Source organism: Cariama cristata, unplaced genomic scaffold (genome assembly GCF_000690535.1).
Source record: "Cariama cristata isolate BGI_N322 unplaced genomic scaffold, ASM69053v1 scaffold23472, whole genome shotgun sequence".
NCBI classification, from domain to species: domain Eukaryota; kingdom Metazoa; phylum Chordata; class Aves; order Cariamiformes; family Cariamidae; genus Cariama; species Cariama cristata.
In genome coordinates, this window is record NW_009602482.1 from 21,632 (window position 1) to 29,079 (window position 7,448).

General features: G+C 52.6%; 1 protein-coding gene across 1 annotated transcript in view; it reads right to left on the bottom strand.

Moving 5' to 3' along the window:
* Window positions 1-7,448, bottom strand: part of LOC104157454 (astrotactin-2-like) — a gene marked incomplete at its 3' end in the record, with an annotated part of 14,665 nt that overhangs the window by 1,639 nt on the left and 5,578 nt on the right. The window lies entirely within an intron of this gene.

The following is a 7,448-nucleotide window of genomic DNA, read 5'->3' on the forward strand; positions in this document are numbered from 1 at the left end:
CCCCAGCTCTGCCACAGACTCTTTGCGTGGCCCTGGGCAAGTCCCTTCATCTCCCCATGCTTTAGCTCCCGCATATCGAGCGATGCTGGTTCATTCCTGGGTGCTGCTTTTGGTATGGGGTTGGGGCATGTCTGTGTGATCCTACAGAGGGGATCTCCCGTGATGGAGGACTGAGCTGCCTGAAGAAACGCAAATGCAAGCCTTTTTGTGACACTGGACACCTTTACACTGCTGCTGTGCACAATGAAACCCTTCCCTTCCACATGCCCATCCCATAGCTGTTTTGTCCTCATTAAGAATAAAGTAATTCCTACATCCTCAACAACACAGACACACAGACAGCTTCCATCCTTCTTATAGGTTTGCTATTCATATGAGCTGCTCTCCTGCAAGCAAACTGCTGCTTTATTCACTCACATAAGGAATACTTGCAAGCAAAATAGCAGCTCCTGGAAGAAAAAAATAAAATCCTGTAAAATACTTGCAAGGTGTTCCCTAGGTGAGCAGTCTCCCCTTCCGCAGGCTGTCCCCAGCCCAACCAGGAGCCCTCCCAACCGCTCCTCATGATGCCAATGGACCCCCAGAACAACAGCTGTTCATCTGCTGGGCTCTGAGGCTGAAACGCTTTGACTGAATTCCCAAAGCCCTCCAAGTCTAACCCCACTGTGTCTTCCCTGTGCTCATCCCACAGCTCGGGGCACTCAGTGTCGGTCCCCACACTGCAGGAGTGGGCATCCCTTGCTCCATACCCTGCTGTAGTTCAGAGTGCGCGGCTTTACGGTGGTTTCTCCTGCTACCCTTTGCCTGTCGTGCCTAATTAAACCTCCAGCTTGGAAGAAGGCATCTCTCCCTGTACACACACGGCCAACGTTCAACTTGACCCTGTGAAGCCACAACGCCCTGCTAGAACAATCAGAACACCAAAACTTCATCCGCAAAAACAAACCTCTTTGTAATGCTTTTGACCTTTCAAAGGGCACATTTTGAGGTTGAAATGCCTTCACGGGTCCACATCCACGTACAGGAGCCTCACTGCCAGCCTCGGCGCAGCCCAGCTCGCAGCAGAACTATTCCGCCTATTCAAAGCCGCCTACGGATGCCTGGCCCTGGCGATACCACCCGCACTGCCAGGTTACGCCTTAAAGATAAAAACGTGCCCTTTGAGAAGGACAGGGATGGCTCCAGTGGCTGCGTTATTTAGCAGAAAACTCTAGGAAAAGCGCCATCCCGGGGAGGTTTCTGAAAAGAGGAGGTATAAATAGAGCCTGACGTCAGGGCTCCCATTGTCCAGGGTTTTGTCGCTCTCCCCAAACACCCCCAGCACCTTTAACAAGGCGCCTCGAGGCTCTCGCGTCTGAAACATTTTCTGCTTCCAGGCATTTACAAAATGGGACTGTTCCAGAAGGAAAAGAAAAAAGAAAAAAAAAAAAAAGGGAAGGAAAAAACATGTGAAAGAGAAAGTGTGACGTTATTTCACTTTGTTCTTTACAATGTAATGGAAGCGCTGGGCTGGAAAGGGCATCACAAAGTAATTGGAGAGCAGGGAAGACAGTGAGGAGTTGATCTGACACATGGATAAACGGGTGCAGACACACTTCTGCAGAGAGTGGCGGGTCTGTGCAGGATAGAAACAGAAAATGATGCACGTAGATGGATGGGGAAGTGTGTGCTCTGCCTAGGAAGCAGGATAAATACGCGTGTTTTGGGTACATGTGTGCACGGCCATGCACTTTGGGTGCAGACAGATGTCGGGTGTTCCCTGGAAGAGCTGCACTGTCACACTGATGGCATCGCTCTGCTGTCACCCCCTCCCCAGCCCCGACCCCCACTTCTCTGCACGCTCCCTCCCCGGCCCCTAACCCAGCTCCTCCCTGCACATTCCCAACCCAGGGATGAAATCCCACTCGCCCCATCCATGCCCTTTAGCCAAATCCAATAGTCAATTCCTTCTGTTTTCTTTTTTCCGCTGGCAAGTGCAAGGCTGGATGAGCAATCCCCTCTGCTCTGCCTGCCCAGCCTCGCATACATTTTAATTAGATCCTGCAGGTACCCAGCCGCCATCTGCCTTGTGTCAACCTTCACACAAACAAGATTAGCTAATCGATGCGTCCTCCAATTGCTCTCATTAAGGCAAGCGTACCTACGCGCACTAACCGGGTTACTGGCCGTACGGCTAGCCCCCAGTGCTGGCTGCTGCCTCCGTCCTGTTTCCAGCAGCCGGCTGAGGTCAGGGCCAGGCTGGGCTGGCCGGGCAGCCAGGACTCACCTTCCCTCACTTCCCAGTGGGATTTCGAGTCAGTGGTTTCTAGGATTTTCCCGTTGGTGCCGGGAAGCACATGTTAAAGGGTGGGGAAGTGGCAACAGAGAACTGATGGGGGGGAAATGGGTAAGCTCGTGCAGAAAGAAGGGATGAAGCTCCCCGCACAAAAAGATGTTCACCATTGCTTTCGGAGGCTCTACACCTTCTATGGGGATATGCAGTTGCTCCACAGAAACTTCGTGACAAATGGAGGGTCTTCGTGAGCTTTGAGGACTCTGTGGTCCTCCCTGCCCTGAAGCCAGGTACAGCTTTTGCTGCAGTTCACGCACAGCCCACCCTTCCTTCCCTCACCTCCTCCAGCCTGCTCCAGGCTCTGGCTGCTCTCAGGTCCTGGCAGAGGTCACCAGTTGAAGTTGCCTTCCCCTGCAAAGGCGATAGCTTTAACCAGCCTGGCCCCAAAGGCATGCTGCAGCCATGCACTCCTCCACAGCTGGCAACCATGTGAAAACCTCTCCTTCCGGGTGTAGCCCAGGAGGTACGAGACTGCTCGCACAAACCCAGGGGAACGGCAGCTGCCACCCAAACCAGGAGCCCAACAGCAGAGGAAGACCAAGAGCAACGGACAAAGGATGCAGCGAAGGTGCCAAGATGCATCCCATGGGCAGCTGTAGCCTTTGGGAGAGCTTCAGGTGGGAATGCACAGCAACCTCCATGGTCTGTGGTGGCTGAGGACCACCCTCCCCTCCTGCCTTGGGGCGGGCACCTCCATATTGCCTGTCCTTCCCTGCTGTCATGCTTGGAAACGCGCAGCAAACGCTCTCCTCCCTGCCAGGAGACAGCACGGACCACAAGAAGACAACCTCCAACACAATCATCTCCAACATGACCATCTCCACATCCCATGCTTTGCCATGGTGGTCACACCAAGCTACCAAGCTGGGAAAACCCAAGAGGCTCTGCGAACATGAAGGGCTTCCCAGGAGCAGCCCAGCCTGCTGAGGATGGCAGAGCAGCCCCCGACGTGCTGTCCTGTGCTCGCCAACCACTCCCCAGGATCTCAACGCCCCTCTGTGCCCTAAGACAATTTTATCTTTCATTTAAAAGTATCCAAATTGTATTGTTTCCCTGTGAGTCAGCCCATTTAGTTTATGTCCTTCAGTGCCAGAGGGGAAATTTATGAGATGAGAAACTGGCTCAAAACGTTTATTTTCTAGATGACGAGTCATGCCGTTAGATATATAGCATTATGAATCATAGGAACAGCATCTAATTTGCTCTTAAAGGTATAATAGGTCTGACTCTCCACACCCATACACACACATATATTGGATTGATAGTTCCCCCACAGGATGGCTAGTTCATTTGTTTTGACACGAGCAAGACTTACAGGACCATAAAGTCCCATCTTACCATAAGTTAAGCCTATTCATAAAAAAAATATTAGGGAAACGAATGATCAGCTAAGCACATTCATCCTACACTCGATTGCATATGGATCTTTCTCCTGTTGTTATTTGTGCTCAGGGGGAGGCCATTTGGCCCCATTTTATAGCTTAGACGCTCTGCAATAGAATACAGAAGAACATTTCCTTTGTCCTCTGCTAGACCTGGCTGATGGAGGGACAAGCATGAAGTTATTTCTGACCATGGGTTTTCTGTTGACTTCCCCAGAGAGGAAAATTATAGGACATGAAGGAACCTTTCAGATCAGCATTTGCAGGACTCGGCACGCACCACAGGGGCTGCTGTTTCCAGGTGGGATACTGGAGAGGGCATGTGTTGGGTGCTCATCTGTGAATATCTGGTCTTCTCCATGGGCTGACAGGGATATGAAAATCTGGCTCAACTGTTTCTTTGAGTCTAGGTTTCTTTGTGGTTGGTATGCACCTTTCAGTTTCTGGAAAAATTAAAAGGGAAATATAGGGAGATAAAAAAACCCCAACCACAAATGAGCATGCAGGAGATGTACTGGAGACAGCGGAGATGACTTAGAAGCTGGAAATTTGGTACGTTTTGGGTTTTGCACTGGTTTCCCTGGTCTTTGTTTGCTTGTTTATTTTTCTTCTTCTCAATAGAGGAGGAAAGGAAGAAGAGTGGAAGCAGGCTGGGTCACACCAACAGACAGGCTCAGCCCCATGTCTAGGGACACAGCACCCAACGGGGACATTCTGTCCCTTCCTGTTCGCAGGATGGAGACGGTGCCTGCACACCACCACCATCACCATCACCTTCCCTCCTGTCCAGGCAAATGCTACCAGAGGAGGTAGAGACCTGGTGAGGTGCAGCCCTCTTCTGCTTACCAGCAAATCCAGGCACCTAGTGATGCCACCCCATACAGTGCCCAACACAACAGGGTCACTGACCGGAGCTCTCAGGCACTGCTGTGCTCCAAGCAGTCTGTAGGCAGCAATAAAATGCTGACTGTTCATCAAGGGAAAGAATATGGGATGTAAGCTCAAACAGGGATTTCACAGCCTGAATAGGATGCTACCATGCTGCTAGGGTGGCTGGAGGAAAAACTTTCCATGCCTTCACAGTAATGCTCAGTGCTGATCACAGGAGATAAATGCTGCTCCTTGGTCTAGACATCTCTGGGAGGAGGGGGAAGGAAAAAAAAAAAAAAAAAAAGTAGGAGGAAAACTAAGAATTTCCCAGGCCAGAGACTCTTTCCAGGATCACGACACAATTCGCGTCTGAAAGTCTGCTCCAGGTTCACAGCAAAGTAGGATGAAGTTTCCCTACTGCTGTTGGCAGGTGATCTCATCTTGTGCTGCTCACACCCTCCCTGCCTCCGGCTGCCAGTCCCCGGGGAGCAGGATCACCAACACTTCATCCTGGAAAGGCACATCAGTGCTTTGCCGGAAAGGTCAGGGTGCTGGAAGGGACCCAGGGTGGGCAGCATCCTGGTTTCTGTTATTTATGGGATCTGAGGGAGCAGCAGAGGACACTGTAAAACCTGGCAGCAGGGGAAATAAAAGCCTTCGCACTGCAGCGAGAGTCCCGTCCTGGGGAGCTGGCTCCGCTTTCACACCTCGGCTACAAAGCTCCCCATTATAGCACGGTCGGGGCGGTTACAATGCGGCTATTCTTCCCCCGGTAACGCGAGCCGGATGTGGGCTAGAGCTGCAGCAGGATGCTCAAGTGCGCGAGGAGGAGGACAAGGGCCAATTAGCAGATATTAAAACAAAGCAAAAACAAATTAAAAAAAACCCCACACCCCAGCCCAAAACAAAAATCTCACCTCAACAATACAAACGCTGTCCCCATTCACTTTGGCTCCCTTTCAGCTTTGGCGGTGGAAAGAGAAATCCCTGGCACCGGCTCTCCACATCTTCAGGGGCTGATTCAGGGAAGCTGCGTATGCGCAGGGAGGATTGCTGTCCTCCAGTGGCTCTGCCATCAGGTGATATACGGGGGTCAAAGTGAGCCCATGGCCTTGGGGACACCTTTCACCCTGTCCCTACAGCATCCTGCAAAACCTCACCCTCCTCCTGCCAGGCCCAGATGGGCAGAGGACGTCAGGAGAACCAGCCCTGAGATAGAGGGCAATGGGAAGGGCCCAGATATCTGCCCTCCTGAATGGGATTCAAGGAGCACAGCCAAACTCGTCCCTGAGAAATGAGTCCCAATTTGACTTCTCCAGCCTCTGCCTCAATTCCTCCGTCCCCTCCCCTCAGACTCATGTTTCTCCTAGTCCTGCTCAAGCCTAGGACCGATCTCCAGGCACATCTCCACTTACAGAGGTTTGCTTCGCTAACAGCTGAACCAGGATGGTTGCGCGGACGACGTTTACCCAACGGAGTCAAGGGCTCCTCTCCTAGGCACAGTCACGATTTCAAAGCCAGCAGCAGAGCCCAGACATTGCCCAACAAGGCAACCTCCTGCTGCGGGAGCACGGGGGCTCAGGGCACCAGCACCAGGATCCTGGATTTCTCAGGTGCGCTCTTTTCCATCTACTGTGCCCTTGGAGTGCAATGTCAACACCAAAGAGGGAGGTCACAGCACCAGTGATACGCTTGAATACTTCAGCTCCTTGCCCAGGGGCTGGAGAGCCACGATGATGAACCCAGTCTGCACAAAACAGAGAGGGCTCCCCACCACCCTGACAGTGGTGGAGGGGTGATGGAGGTACCACGGACGCGTTTCATCCCATTGTGGGCCCTTTAGACCATCCATCCTGGTTGGTATAAATGCATAGAAGGGCTCCAAGTACAGAGCAAGGCATGGCTCCATCACACTGTGCCTTACAACAGCAAGTGCAAGACAACCTTGACCTTGAGACCTGACCAAGAACCACCAACAGAAGACATCAAAACCAGCTACACTTTGCACTTCTGCTGAAATACAGCCATTGGAGCAAGTGAGCAACAAGGGCAACGGAGATCAGCTGGACCCAGGAGGAAAAGCCACACCAGTTTGTGCAGCTCTCTCCAAAGCCACCACCACTTTGCCATCATCTGGGTGAACAGCTAGCCTGCTCCGGAGGGAGGAAGGGCACTTCCTCCATCATCATCAGTGCATCCTCAGAGCAAGCTGAGATTAAGTCATTTGAAGGATGCAGGATGGGATGAATGAAAGAGGTGGTTTCCCCTCTCTTTGCCCCTGTTTGCTTTCTGGTCCATGATAACTCAGCTGTCCATCTGACTGGGCTCGGATGGTTGCTGGGTCTGGTACCGCACTGCCCTGGGACACGAGCACGGGCTGGACACACTCACTGCCTGCTGCTCCCCTCATCCTCACTCCCAGCACCCTGGCCACGGCCACCATGGGGACATTGAAGTGGTCAGCAGTGGCCGCGCTCTGCTCAGCAAGAGATGGCTCCTTGGGGCTGGCAGGCAAGCGGTGGGAAGGAGCGATGGGGAATTTCCCTAGGCAGTGACGCAGCTCTCGCCAAGAGCCCTGCCAGAGTCCCAGCCATGCACCAGGCTCCTGCCCAGGCTGACGGGGCCAGCAGGGTGGGATGTGTCCCCCAGCAAGCCTCCACACTGTGGGCTGGGTCGTGTGTGCTGCGAGGAGGCCATTGCTGCAGGCAAATTCTGAGATTACTCAATTTTCAAATTAAATCAAGGTCCTAGGGGTCTTCTAAAAATCCAAGCTCCACGTTCATTTGTCTCCTTAAATACAAACAACAGGGGTTTGAGTCCATTTCCCGCTAGGAGCGAGACGGATCTCTCCTGCCCCCCCTCCC